The following is a 15245-nucleotide window of genomic DNA, read 5'->3' on the forward strand; positions in this document are numbered from 1 at the left end:
CAACTTAAGACTGTGTCCTCTTGTCTTGTTGAAGGTCGTCTGTGAAAAGAGTCCAGTTCCCACCTCGCTACAGCCTCCTTTCAGGGAGTTGTAGACAGCAATGAGGTCTCCCCTGAGCCTCCTCTTCTTCAGGCTGAACAGCCCCAGCTCTCTCAGCCTCTCCTCATAGGGCCTGTGCTCGAGTCCCTTCACCAGCCTGGTTGCCCTCCTTTGGACCTGTTCCAGGACCTCTACATCCTTCTTAAACTGAGGGGCCCAGAACTGGACACAGGACTCGAGGTGTGGCCTCACCAGCGCTGAGTACAGGGGAAAAATTTTTATTAAATCCTTTAATAAATCCTAGAGCCATGTGTTAGTAACACGCTGGATTATTAAACACTGAAGGTTCTGTTTTAAAAAACGAGTTAATTGGTGTCAGCTCTGAGACTTACCATAAGAAACACTGGTTTGATCTCTGATCTGGTTTAGAGTCACTTTTACCTTCTTACCTCCTTGTCAGCCCCACCATCATCATTACTCCTTGGTTTTCCCCACACTGAACAGAAGTGGTTTAGAACATATAACACTAAAGAATGGCTTGAGCTGAGTTTGTATGTATATAAAATATATATATATACAAGTCACTGGAATAAAAACATTGTCTATAAGCAAGAAAAACACAGACAAAAAAGCCAAACACAGCAAACAGTTACATCTGCAACAAAACAAGACAGGAAAACACAAAGAAAAGCAGCCAAATCCTACAGCAAGAGCTTCCCAAAGAAAAACCAACACTCAGACTTCAGGACACAAAGTATTTGCTCACTATGAGCTCTTCCCCTAGGGCAAAGCATCCCCTAAACCTAAACACGGGGTTCCTTTCACCTTTGCAATAGCAACTGGGGTTGAGCCCTGCTAAAACCAAACCCTTCTGAATTTATGGCTGAGCTCCCAGCCCTGAGCTGCCTGTCCTGCCATGACCACTTTTCAGGTGGGGAAACTGAGGCACGGGGCCATGAGGGCTGTCCCTTGCCATCCACTGGAAGGGGACGGGCACCACAAGGCTCTAAGATTTGGGTATTTGGCAGCAAAGGTTTGTAAAGCCCAGGCTAAAAATAAAGGGAGTAATAAAAGCCTCGTGCTCGTTAATTATTCCCCAAGCCATTACTGCCTATAAACCCCATAACTTTAATGGGGGCCATTATAAGTATAGTAGCAAAACTGCTGAGCTAATTACTGTTTGGTTATTAAGCAGAACATGGGCAGAACTGAGTAATGAGCAGGCAGGGTTTCTTGTTCTTCGAGGATTTAATCAGGGGTGCTAATTTCAGCCCCAGATCCTCCCAACTCCGAGGCTCCCCAAGGGGGAAGGCACCATCCTGGAGCTCCAGCTGATTTGTGACACGTGAAGCTTGAAAAGGAATTCAAGAAAAGGGTGAGAATGGCTGGGAAATGTCTCAGACCACTCTTAGCAATCTGCCAGCTAAAGGAGAACCAGATTCATCCAGGGGAATCACAAATATTGAGCCACTGGGTCTTGCAGTGGAGGGGCAAGGTGTGCATCACCTCTTCATCCAGCATTTGGTTCCTTAGTTGAAAAAATTCTAAGAACTCCTGTGTCCCAAACCAAAGCAGCAGTGTGGTTTAATTTTGCTTTTTTGGGTTTTTTTTTGTTTGTTTTAAGCCCAAAGAACAGAAAATTCAGGAAATATTTTGAGGAGAAGTATTTTGCTGGAGAAATTTTTTTTCCTGGAAAGGAAACTTGATTTTAGGAGGCTGTTTTTCCACTCAATCCCTTCATCCAGCTTCACCTGCAAACCCTGCACTTGCCATGGCTTCATGCACAGGGGCCACTCCTCAGTTTTTCCAAGCTGTTAAGAGAAACTGAGGCACAGAATCTCCCCAACCTTGCAACAGTTGAAGCAAAACCTGAACTCCTCTCCCTTTCCAGTCATGGGCTCCTGAGTCCTGTTGCAACAAATGGGATCAGGAACAGAGATTATCTCACAGAAAAAAAAATAAAAATATTAACCAAGCTTCTCAGAACAACAAATTTTAAAGCAAGCGTGAGCAAAGTAGATCAAGGGAGCTCAACACAAGCACAATTAGCTTCTGTAACTTATTGCCACAGGATACCAAGAAGAACAAGAATTTAACAGGATTCAAAAAAGGATTAGTTGTGTATGTGAATAAACTGCATAGCCAGAATTAGAATATACCACCCACCAGTTTGGAAAACATGTAAACCCTTGAGTTTCAGAGCTTCAGCCAAATTATAACAGGCATCAGAAACTTGCTCTTCTCCAAATTAATCTTCCCCCCATGCTGCTCCACCTCTGCAGGGGATGGTGGAGGGAGAAACAGGAGGAGAGATGTGATGGCACTGCTCCTGTGCAGACTCCATGCTTAGTCCCAAGACATCACTGCTTCCAACAGATCTTCTGCTACATCTTTGAAGCATTTGATGCATTGTCCTGAACATGTTTCCCTTCTTGTACAGGTTCTGAACCCTGCAGACTCTCTCTCAAGCTGTGGGTTGAATCAGGTCTTGGATGAGAAAGCATTTACAGCAGCACATGCTTTTTAAAAGGCATCTCCATCGAGCTGAAAAGCTGTTTGACTTGCAGCCCACTGCCAAAATAGAAAGAACTGGGGAAAGTTGTTTGACATTCTTTAAGGTTGCTGGTGGGTGAGCACTGAATGAGTGCTGGGAAAAGAACACTCTGATGATGAGCACACTTGTGGGCTTCTCCAGCAGATCTTCTCAAACTGGTGCCACAGCAATACCTTTGCTTTGGATTGCCAGGAAGCTGAACATGAGCCAGCAGTGTGCCCAGGTGGCCAAGAAGGCCAATGACATCCTGGGCTGGCTCAGGAACAGCGTGGCCAGCAGGTCCAGGGAAGGGATTCTGCCCCTGTGCTCAGCTCTGGTGAGGCCACAGCTTGAGTCCTGTGTCCAGTTCTGGGCCCCTCAGCTCAGGAAGGAGCTTGAGGTGCTGGAGCAGGTCCAAAGGAGGCAACTGGACTGGTGAAGGGACTCGAGCACAGATCCTATGAGGAGAGGCTGAGGGAGCTGGGGGTGTTGAGGCTGGAGAAGAGGAGGCTCAGGGGAGACCTCATCGCTCTCTCCAACTCCCTGAAAGGAGGTTGGAGCCAGGGGGGGGTTGGGCTCTTTTCCCAGGCAACTCTCAGCAAGACAAGAGGGCAGGGTCTCAAGTTGTGCCAGGGGAGGTTTAGGTTGGAGATGAGAAAGAATTTCTTTCTGGAGAGGGTGATCAGACATTGGAATGGGCTGCCCAGGGAAGTAGTGGATTCTCCGTGTCTGGAGATCTTTCCAAAGAGCCTGGATGTGGCACTGAGTGCCATGGGCTGGGAACCACGGGGGGAGTGGATCAAGGGTTGGACTTGATGATCTCTGAGGTCCCTTCCAACCCAGCCAATTCTGTGATTCTGTGATTCTTTGCTCCTCTAAGACAAGACCTCCAGAGACAGAGAGGTTTCCAGGCTGCTTCCACCTCTCTGGTCTGCACCTCACTCAGTACTTGGTGCACTGCTGACTTCCACAGCTTGCAAAAAGTGCCACTAACAAAGGACTGACCCAAGTGCAACATGATTGGACTCGGTTCCATAACAGGCTTTGCTTGGGCTTTGTCCAAAGGGTTGGAAGACACCTGCACCCCCCTGACACCTCAAAGAGGTCCTGATGACCAAGCCCCCCCTTCCCAACCTGCAGCCCAGCACAAGCCACTGCTTCAGCATCCACAGGACTGAGCCAAACACCAAACTCTCCCTGGATCCCCATGGATTTGCCTTTCTCCTTCTGCCCAAGAAAGCCTCACAAGTTAAAGACCTGTAACGGAGCTGGGTGATGGAGGGATGGGCACAGCTGTCAGAAGAAGGGTTACATCCCCACCAGGCAGGTTTGCAGCTTTTGTTTTTAGTGGTGGAGGGAAGCCAGGGGAGCAGAAGAGGAGCCACCACCCTGCTGGCCTGCAGCACATGGCACAAACCTTTGTATTCTTGCATTGGCTGGAAGGCAGCTTGCCAGCACCATACCTGAGACCTGGCTCCACAGCCACCAGCTCTTAATTACTGAGCTCTTCCCTTCTTCACCCCTGAAATAAAATAAATTCTGCTCTATTTAAAAGGAGTTATTAATAGGCTGATCCAAATGCAATAAAGAAAGGGGGAAAAAAGAGGCTTTGCAGAGCTAGTGAGCAAGCCAGCCCTTTCCCACTGCAGCAAGCCACCCCTGTGCACCCTAAACACCTTAAAAATGGATTTAGCTTTCAAAAGCACAATTTTTCTTTTTTTTTTCCAAAAGCAAACATCAAGTATCTTAAAGGCAGGGTTTTTTTGAAGGCTAGGAAAAAAAAAAACAACCCCAAACTATACAGACATCCAAATCCTCCATTGTTTTTTTTAAAGCACAAGCTGTCATAAAGCACAAATCCCTGGAGAGGCCACTGAAGTAAAAACTGCTTTTCTGGAGCTGTCATCAGAGCTGCTTCAGAGTGTCCATATGTCCAGGCTCTGGGCAGGCAGCAAAGAGGGTCCATGGCCATGGGAATGTGTTCCTGCTTAATTCCTGCCTGTTCCCAGCCAGCAGAGTGCTGCTGTCAGCTCACACTTGGCATCTCCACAATGCCACTTCCAACACGTGCTGCTCAGGAGGCAGCTACAGAAGCCTGGAATTACTTGGTGTGGATGTCAGAAGCACCTAGAGGAGCCAGGCAGGTAATTTGAGCTTGCTGGGTTACAAGTTCACATACAAATTCCTGCCTTATTGCAAACGAGCTTTTCTTTTTCTTTTTTTTCTTTTTTTTTTTTCCACTGCAGACAAACCTGAAATGGGACCAGGGTTCCCAGATTGGCTGCCTGTTCAGGAGTCGTTGTTAGCTACTGCCTGAGCAGCAAGCCCTCCAGCATCTCAGCACAGCCCAGCACTGCAGAAATCCATTTATATCGTGGCAGCAGTGCTGGAGCCATGGGGCCATTCCCTGAGTCACACAAGGAGTGCCTGCAGGTTTGGTCTCCTGTGGCTTTGCAGGACAAATCTAGCAAAGATGCAGCGTGGCACTTGGAGCTCTCTCAGCTCCCCTGGTTAGCAGTTAAAAAAAAAATAAATCATAGCCAGAAACCATTACAACAACCTACAGAGAAACCCCCCAGCTGTCAGCCTCATTAGAGGGGTTTTTTTTAAAGAGGTGAAACTCAAATCCTAAGCCCTGCTCAGGGCTGGGTGGTCAAACAGGGTCTAAAGAGCCTGGCAGCCTGTGACCTCTGCAAAAGTCACTAAAGGGACTGAGGGAATAGAATTGATTCTTTGGTGCTACAGAGTGGGAAGGGAAGGAGGGGGGATCTGGGATGAAGCAAACACCCAGCTCCAATTCAGCAGCTTGCAACACAATCAATTGCCACTTGCAGCTCCACCATCCATTAGTGCAGCCACAAACCTTCCCAACCTTCTCCTTGGAAGCAGGAAGGTAATTTTAAAATGATCTCTCTCCCATTTCTGCTCCCTGCCCAAACTCATTGGGTCCTCCTAACCCAGCTGTGCCCCTGCAGGGCTCCCCGTGATGCCCTCATCCTTCTGCCCTCACCTCCTTTCTCTACAGTGGCTTTTGCCTTCCTGGAAACCTCTGACATGTCAGAATAACATGGGCTGTCTTCCATTTGAGAGGCATTTGGAAGGAAATGATTCCTTCTACCAACATAAACCCCCCCATGTGCCAACTGAATAAACCTGGAGCTGTCCCAGCACTGCCCAAGGAGGGGGGATTTGTCTCTTTGTGGAAAAGGCATGGGCTAAATCTACCAGTTTCCAGTCCAAGCTTGGTTCTGACTCTGTCCTCCCATGTGGCTTGGTTATTTCAGCTCACCTGCTTGCTCCAGAGGTGAGATGAAAACAGCTGCCCACTTCTGGACAGGAACCATGGAGCTCAAGTCACTCCCAGGCTAAAGGCAGAAATGGCACAAGCACTGGGGATGCCCGAGGTGCTGAAAAACCACAACTCAAACCATCCTGAGGGCCTAGGGAAAGTCATTTCTCCTCACTTTAGAGACACCAAAGGGCCAAACCCAACCTAGATCTCCAGCAGCTCCATGGCCAAACTCAAACACCAACCTACAGGTGGGTGAATGCCTGCACGTATAACCTGGTACCCAGAGAGATGCTGGTGGACAGACAGACTGACAGACAGACAGACCCCCTTGCAGAAGCTTCCTTGAGGGTGAGGAGTGAGACAGAGCCCTTGGGGAGCTGTGAGAAGCTGGAGGGTTTTGTAATGGCTGCTCTAAGAATACTGTAATCACGCAGCAATTATGGCACATCTCAAATCAACCCAGCAAGCTACAGCATCATTATTATTACAACTGTCACCAACCCTGCCTGGCAGGGACAGGGAGCAAGGCCACCCCTTTACCCAAGGAGGGGACAGGGTTAGGACAGGATCAGCAGAGCACAGACCCACCACACTTCCTTCAGGCCAAACCACTGGCAGCTTCCTTGAGTGACCAGGACCACACATCTGCTTTCCCAGGGTGTATCTCAAGGTCCAACACTTCATCACTCAGGTTGATTTTAACTTTTTTTTTTTTTTTTTTCCTAATTAAGCACAAGAGCAGCCCTTGTCCTTTGAAGTGTCAGTCTTTCAAACATCATTCCTACAGATGATTGATCCTTAAAAACCAGAGACACTAAACTCCTTGATGCAGCTGATGATGAGCCCAAGCACTAATGATGGTTGGGACGGAGAGGGAGAAATGGGTGCTGCCTGGACTCAGAAAAGCACAACCTCTTTTTTTCCCCCTCCAACAAGGACCAAGGTTCTCAGGCCTGGATTGCTGCAGAGTTCACAATTTGCTCTATAACAAGAATGACTTGGGCTGTTGGGTAAGTTATTAACTTCAGCAGGCAGAGTCTCTTCCCATTAGAGCGTGATGGTACAAGGTGCCTGGGTGAGACAAAAAGGGACTGCCAGGCAGAGCACAGAGCACATGAGACAGAGATGAGAAATAATGTTGGCAGCATTATTAAAAGAGAAATTGAAGGAAGAAAGGAGGGGCATGCGGGGGGTGACAGCTCCAGAGGATTGCAACAAATCCTTTGCCACTGGGGGCTTTTGGAGCTGTCAGATTCCCCCCCAGCCTGGGGACAGGGCAGTGGCAGGGAGACAGCTGAGGTCCCCTCTTTGGCACACCCACCCTCCAGTGTGAAACCCCAAGATTATTCAGAGCAGTAGGCTTGTGGTCAGCAATGTTCTCCTGAGTCCAGCACCTCTTCACATGATTTCAGTGACAATAACCCCAGCATCCTCACCAGGTTACTCTTCCACAAAGGGCAGGAATTGGCAGTGCCCCTTCCTACAGTCCTTTGAGCTTAATTTCTAACAAGAGACCTTTTATTGCCATTTTTTGCCTCTTCCTGAGGCTAGAGTGCCAGGCTTGAGGTAGAGATAGTATCTACACCTCCAGACAGCTCCACCTTGCTGCCAAGGGATTCACCTGGGAGTAATTTTATTTGGTTATACCTGCCAGGCCCCTTTCTCAATACTCTTGGCTGAACACTGCCTGCTGCCACTTGGAGAATTCCAGAGCTAAAGTAACTAAAAAATAACTTAGAATAACCAACCCTAAGGCAGACTCCAAACTCTGCCACCCAAGAACGAGTTCAGCTTCCATCAGCTTGCTTCACAGCCTCTATCAGCATCCTTCCCACTGCCCAAGGAGCCCACCCAGTGTACAGACACCTCATCTTCACACCAACAGCATCCCAGGCAGGTACTGCCCTGGACTCCCCCCCTTTGCCATTCAGATCCCAGTTTTAGCACTTGCACTTCTTTTTTTTCTTTTTTCCTGGTAGAAAAAGCCATGCTCAATCTGACTGACAAACAAACAAATTCCTCCAAACCCTTACAGAAGGTAATTCCAGGACCTGCACGTCCTCTGGAAATGTTAAAGTCCCACTTTATGGATGTGCTACTATTATAAGAAAGACATTGGAAGAATTATTAATTAGTAGTGACTTCTGTGGCTCTAATCTCCACTGCCAGCTGCCGTGCATCCAAGTGGATCACAGCCCAAATGAACAAACCTTTGAATGGGCATGAAACTCCCCAGCACCCAGCCCAAATCAGCCTCTCCTGGGGCACTGCATCCCTGCAGCTACTGCAAGAGCTGGGGATGGGAAGGAGAGAACATTCCTGCATCTCACCAAGGCTGTAGGGAGCCTGCAGAGAGAGTGCCACAAACTAGATGGCAGCCATTCAAGGGTGGCAGGCTCATGCCAGATTATACTTCTCCCTCTCTCTCTCCCAAATTAGAAGCAAAACGTGCCACTAGAAAGTCAGGTGAAAGCTGTCTCTCAAGGAAGCAAGAGGCTGCCTCTCAGAATTCCCTGCGTGAGGCAGCATCCTAAAGCATCCTTAGCAGCCATTGCCTCCTGAACAACAGCCAGAGCTCCCAGGGGCCAGCCTTGCTTTCTTCTCCTGCACCAAACCTGCCTCCCTGTCCTGGCAGACACACAGCATGGCTTGCTGACCCCCACCACAATCTGGGCAAGGATTTAACCCCAGCATCCTTCTCCTCCCATTCACATCAAACCCCTCGTGGAGGCTTGATCAGTCTCATGACAAACAGCTAGAAGCAGCCCTGGAGCAGTGACCAGAGGAGACATGAGAAGACCTTTCTGCTCCCTTTCTGCCTCAAGTCATGCACGTTTGTCATCCCAGCATCATCCCCACACAGTCCTGCCAGGCTTCCAGCATCCAGCAAGCTCCCAGTTCAGACCAGGACTGCAGCTTGCTCCTTATGCCTCCCTTCAGAGCCCCAGCCCACTCACAGATCTGCCTCTCAGCAACCATCATATGCATCTATTATTCAGAAGAAATATCAACTTATTCATGAACCAAAAGAGGTTCCAGGTACCACACCTCCAGCCTCTAACAAAATTCCTCCTGCAAAGCTGCTCTTTCCTCAGCAGTGAGCAGTGCTGCTCCTGCTTGGCTCCCTCCAGAGGGTTTTACAGCTTTGTTACAGTGAGGGACAGGAGTTAACAACCCTGTCAGGCTTCTCCCTCATCGTCTGCTTAATGTCCCTCTCCAATGGCTATGACAAAACGTTGCTCTCCTCCTGTACACTCCACAAACTCCCACCTTTCCCTGGGACTTGCTGTGACAATTCCCCACAGGGACAGGAGGGCATGGGAAGTGATGGGATGCCCACAGGACCTAGAACACTGTCCCTGGAGTTATTCCCATACTAGGAATTATCTAGCTTTGGGACAGGAGCTCCCACAACACTAATTCCTGCCTGTTGCATCAGTACAAGGGTGGCACTTGTGGATTTATGGGGAAAAAGCTGGGAAAAGCTCACTTGGATGCAGCAGGCAGAAGCACTGCAAGGCCACCAGGGTCTCAGCACTGCTCCAGGTTTACTTCCCACACCAGCATCTATGGGATTCAGATGCAGCCACAGAAGAGCATCTAGTCTGATCAGGAGTGGATAGAGCAGTGTCATTTGCTGCCTTTTGCTCATCCCTTTAGAAGCTGGACCAACCCCAAGGACCTTCTCCATCAGTCCTGGTCCTCACTGGTCTACCTGTACTAAGCAGAACTGGTACATATTTCTCTTTAGAAGCTACTGAACAGATGAGGGGAGGAAAATAAAAAGGAGGAAACCTAAGGAGTTTAGCCAGAATGCTTTAGCACCAATGCCACATCAAATCCATTTGCAAAAAGAGCTTTTTGGGCTGTTCCTGTGGGATGTCTCATTGCTGCAGGAGGCCCCTGTCCCTAAATGTGTCTCTGCCCCTGCTCATGCCCCAAAATGCCCACGGTTCTTGTCTTCCTCTCTCCTTGGAGATCCATTGCCTGAGTCTGTAGCTACATTAGCTCCACAGACTCCCTTTTTCCTCCTTCCAAACTGCTGGTTCTTGCTGTAGCATCACTTAATTTAATAATTTCAGGTAGATGTACTCAGCTTTCTGTGTTTTGCCAATAGAAGCCATCAGTTATGTTCAGCAACACCTTATCCTTGGACCTCAGCAGGTTTCCCTTAAAAGTGATATGATTTCTCCAAGTCTACCTTTCAAATACCTGCTGCCAGGTATTTACCTTTATGTAAGGGTGGTATTTACACCCAAGCCCAGGGGGAGGTAACCCAGCACCCACTCCCACTGTCACCCGTGCTGCTCTGAATCAATGTCACCCATGCAGCTTGCACATGTGCACCCAGACCCACTCACTCACAGCAACACCCAAAAAGCATCTCAGCCCTGGCTTGGTGCCACCAGGACAAGAGTATGGGCTATTGGGAAGTAGAACTTAGGAGGAGTGGAATCTCTTTCCTCCTGACAGTGAGAGGAATTCTGCTTTTTTGTTCACTGAGAGCTGGAGTGGACCCCGAATCACTCTGGCATTATGTTATGATGAAGCTGGAAGTATTATAAATGCTTTGCGTGCCAGACAAATCCTGGAGCAGGCTTCCAAATCCCCTCCAAATCCCCACTTGCGTCTCGACATTCATCTAGTCAAGAAATCCAGAGCAGAGCCACAGCATCCACATCCTTTTGCTCCTGGTCTCTTTCCAGCTGAAGGGAAGGGGAGGCAGAGTCAAGGTGTTTCTTCTGGATTAACCTCCTTTTGTCTTTTAGGTGTATTTAAGGATGATACCAAGCTGGGACAAATCCCATGCCTTATTATAACAGCTGAACCTACATGAGCAGACACCCACATCTTCACCAGCAAAGGGTTTCCCACCTTTCTGGGGGGGAAGCAGAGGTTGTTCTCTAAGCTACAGCTTCCAATTCCATATCCCATGGGACTGGACAGGGTTCCCAGCTGGCAGCCAGTGCAGAAAAGCAAATTTTTCTGACAAACTATCCCACCAGTGCACAAAGCAGGGATGGGAGGAGAGAGTCTGAGCTGTGCTTCCCACGTTGCATGAGCTGTTGTTAATTCCAGGAGGGTAAGGAACCTCCAGCAGACACTGAAGGAACCTGGGATCAGCAGACATCTCTCTCCTGTGGGCTCTGCACTGCAACAGCCTGGAGCTGAGAGCAGACAATTCCCCATCATGATTTGAAGCTGTAAATCCTCTCCTCAGAATGGCAGAGGTGGGCTCTTCTAATGCCTTTCTGAAGATTGTTCCATTAAGACACCATTTGCACAACTTTTTTTTTTTTTTTTTTTTTTTTAAGCTGGCAAAACCAGAATGAGAGAGAAAAAGAGAGCAAAGGCAAGAAACACTAAATCACATCACTGCAACGCTCGTCCTGGTGTCCCTTAGAAGACTTCTTCTCACTTCCCAAGGCTTCTGCTGCTGCAACACGTGGGTGCTGGGGGAGATGCAAAGGGCAGATGCACTCTTTTCCTTTTTCATTTTGACATTGACATTTTCTTTTTTCCTTTTTCATTTTGACATTCAGCAGCTGCCTTAGCACAAGGGGAGAGAGTGTGCTCACACTTGGTTACTGGAAGCTGACTTGGTCAGCTTGGGCCACATCTCCCAGCTACAGGAACTCTGTACAGGAAAGAAGCAGCACTTGCAAGGATGCTGAGACCCAGCAAAGTCCTTCATGCTGGAGGCTCTCACTGCTCCTTTAGCCTCAGAAGGGGCAGACTTGCAGAACAAAACCCAGATTCAGAACAGTGCTGCACATCAAAGGAGGCAAAAGAAGAAATCAGGCACTGCTGAGCTCCAAGAGATGCTGCACGGAGGAGGACAAAGCCACAGGAGAACAGAATCTCACTTTGCAGTCCCAAAGAATCAAAATCAAGGGCTGGGTCTCCTCTTCTGCACCTTTTTGGGTCAGAGCTCTTGCTGTGTTGCCAACAGCCCCAGTTTCACAGTGTCCCACCAGAGGAGCTGGCAGCATTTCACTGGGAACACCTATGGGGTGTGCAGGGAGGGACTGAGAACTCAGCTGCATGAAATGGGGAAGGACTCAGAGCCAACGTCACCAATTTCATTTTTCTTCCCCATCCATACTCAACCAGGAAAATAAAATTATTCTCAGCTACCTTCCCTTTCTAGTGGCATCCACCAGTGGGCTGGCTTTGGCCATTGCCAAAGATTTTGGCCCCTATCACAGAATTAAACATCATGGGAGAAATGCACTTTTTCACTGCTGAATTATTCAGTTCCTTCACCAAAACATCTTCCATATTACTCAGTGCTTTGAAGCTGACAGAGGAAACAGAGTTGCATGCTCCATACAGAAAGATTTCACCCCTTTTCCAGAGGAAATGCTTCCATTTTTCCCCACCTCTCCACCTTCCATTTTTCCCCACCCAACTCTGCCAGGTAACCCAAACAATCCCAACCCCTGTAACCTTCTGGCCAGATCTTGGTCAACTCCTTTCCACTGGAGATCTGGGTACAGAGAAGGCCTCATTACACCAAGAAGGCAAGCCAGATGCATCTCAGGTGAGTTAAGACTTTCCTCCCCTGAGCAAGGATTACTCCTCAGATGTGTCTACAAAATCTGATGTCAAGAGAGGGCACGCTGGGACTCATGACTTTCTGCTCCTAAGTGGGGACTTCTGTGACACAAATGCTTCCCAACCCCATGCCAAGGCTCACCAAGGAGTCCCTGAAGGCAAGGGGAGGAGAGGGGTGTCTGACAGACAGCACAGGACTAATGAATATTGCAGCACCAAGATTCTGCCAACCATAATGAGGGATATCCAGGCAAGACCTTTGCTTGCTGGGATTAACTGGACATGGGCTCCACAGCTGTATCCATCAGGTTCTCCTCAGTGCTCTCCCACATGCCTGGGTTAAGCCACCTCCTAATACTATTTGCAGTTGTGCTTTTTTTTTTCTGACTAAGTGAAATGAGGACTTTCAGGGTCAGAAACCCAGGAATTGACTCAGTGAGAGGCCCAGCAGGGAAAAAGAAAGCATTATCTGTGGACAATTTCATTGATCACCATTGACTTTCTCCCAGCAATCACTATTTCCCATCTGCACCCACTCCCACCCCATAGCACGCCTCAGAGATCACTCCTGAGATGGCAAAGCATCACCCAGCCATCTCCTCTTCCTCCAAAACACAGAGCTCAGAAAGCTTCTCCCTTTAAGCAGCCTCAAAGTTGGCTCTCACCACTGCTGGCATGAATGAAAGGGATTTCAGTTCCCTTTCCTCCTAAATCCCATCCCTTTCTCTTGCAAAGAAAAGGCAGAGGATGACCGAGGGAAGAGAAAAGCAACGCTCAGTCACCTCTCACCTCCCTCCCCTCTTTCTGGACGGATTTACCAGCCAGGCTGGAGGGGCATGGGGCCATTATTGTCCCCTGGCTGCTGCCCTGAGAGCCACACATCAGCCCAGGAGAGCAGCCCCAGAGCAGGTGTAGGGCTGGGAGGGCAAAGCTGGGAGCACAGTGCTCCTGGAGGCAAGACATGGGCATATTTCCCCATAACCCAACCAGCCTCCCCCAGGCAAAGCAGCTTGGGCATCCCTCAGGCACCCAGGCTAAGAAAGGAGGGGGGTAAAATGATCCCCAGCACTGCAGCCCCCGGGACCCATCCTGCATCCTGTAAATACCCTGGGAGAGGTGGAAAAATTGCCGTGAGTCTTCCCTGCTTCCTCCCACACTCCCTGCCTGCTGCATCCACACATCCACACACACACACACACACACCCAGCCCTGTGCATAAAGGATCTCTGTCCTGCTCAGCTCAGCCATGCCATGTCTGCAAGAGGCAAGAGTTACCTTATTCCCACAGCCTGAACCGTTGCCTTCTCTCTCCATGGTGGCTGGGAAGCTGCTCCCATTCATGCTTTGATCCTCGGGAACAGAGGCACGATTCAAAGCGACTGTTCACCCATCAGAGTGGGCTCCCCCCTCCCCAGCAACCTCCTCCTCCTTCTCTCCTCCCTTCTTCCTCGTTTGTTAGGTCCGGATTTTTTTCTCTTTTTATATAAATGTATAATTTTTTAAATGTATTCTCATTAATCCAGGCAGTAACCAAGATGATGCTCCTGCGGTGCCTCTCTGCCAACAAATAGCACTGGAGAGCTCCTTCCTCCTGCCTGGACCTCCAGCTCCCCAGGTCTGCAGCGTGGCGTTCAGGGAAAGAAAGAGAGTGAAAGAGGAAGGGAGGGAGCGTGGAAACAGGGAGGAGGAGGAGGAGGAGGAGGAGGAGGAGGCACACAGGGTGAGGGAGGAAGGAGCCAGAGCGTGGCTGGCTGCTTTGTATCCAGAGCTGTGCCGACAGCCCCTTCTCCCCCTCCCCCAGCCAGAGGAGGACCTGTGCTGCTCATGGTCTGTACCAATTTATTCCACTTAGGCAGGGGCACTTCTCCCTGCAACGGGGAGGAAAAAGCCAGGGAAGGCTCTGAGATGGCCCCTTAAGGAATTGGTTCCTGCTCTCCTTGCTCCACGGCATCACCCACTGAGTTTGCAGCCAGAGGCGAGGGCAAGAGCTCTCCCAGCTCAGTAGGCAAATGGAAAAAGTGAGGCTAGGAAAGGCTGAGCTTGAGGGAAGCTGATGAGGAGGCTCAGCACCTCTCTGAGAGATTAACAGTGACCATATGCTAGGTGGAGAACAAAGTTCTCCTCCAGCCTCTCACAGGAGGCAGGCTGAGCTCTGCTCCCCTTTTCTGCACGTACACTTGAGCTGAAGCATCCCCCTACACTCAGCAGTGCCAGGACTGATGGTTCCTTAGCTGAGTCCACCTGGGCTTGGCAAGCAGTGGGCAACACTCATTAGATCTCATGCAACTTCCCTTCTGTCTAGCAACATGGCTTTCCATGGCCCCACACACCCATCCCTACCCAAACAGGAACCCCCACATCCACTCTGGCAACTGACTGGACAAAGGAACATGCTCAGCCCATAGCCATCAGGAATGTGCTTACCCCATGGCAGAGGCTCTGGATCTGTGTAGGGATGCCCCAAATCTGGGGACAACAGCACCAAGCCCAGCGGGCAGACAGGACAGTTCCCTGACCTTCAAGAATGCAGGAGGACCCTAGGGATATTGCCTTCCTTCATGGGGACCACCTGGAGGATGCACAAAGGGTTGAGGAGCAGGGTCATAGAATCATAGAATCATAGAATCGACTGGGTTGGAAGGGACCTCAGAGATCATCAAGTCCAACCCTTGATCCACTCCCCCCGTGGTTCCCAGCCCATGGCACTCAGTGCCACATCCAGGCTCTTTGGAAAGATCTCCAGACACGGAGAATCCACTACTTCCCTGGGCAGCCCATTCCAATGCCTGATCACCCTCTCCAGAAAGAAATTCTTTCTCATCT

The 15245-nt window shown here is 49.5% G+C and overlaps 1 protein-coding gene across 2 annotated transcripts in view; it reads right to left on the reverse strand.

Moving 5' to 3' along the window:
• The window catches only part of B3GAT1 (beta-1,3-glucuronyltransferase 1), a 33094-nt gene extending 18860 nt beyond the window's left edge, over positions 1 to 14234 (reverse strand). Inside the window, exon 1 of one of the 2 annotated variants that reach the window (XM_030464799.1) lies at positions 13698 to 14234. The gene's annotated coding sequence lies outside the window, so the exon portion shown is untranslated. The remainder of the gene's footprint in view (positions 1 to 13697) is intronic. The other variant, XM_008491110.2, reaches the window with a different exon arrangement.
• Positions 14235 to 15245: the final 1011 nt, after the last annotated feature.

Source organism: Calypte anna, chromosome 24, assembly GCF_003957555.1.
Source record: "Calypte anna isolate BGI_N300 chromosome 24, bCalAnn1_v1.p, whole genome shotgun sequence".
NCBI classification, from domain to species: domain Eukaryota; kingdom Metazoa; phylum Chordata; class Aves; order Apodiformes; family Trochilidae; genus Calypte; species Calypte anna.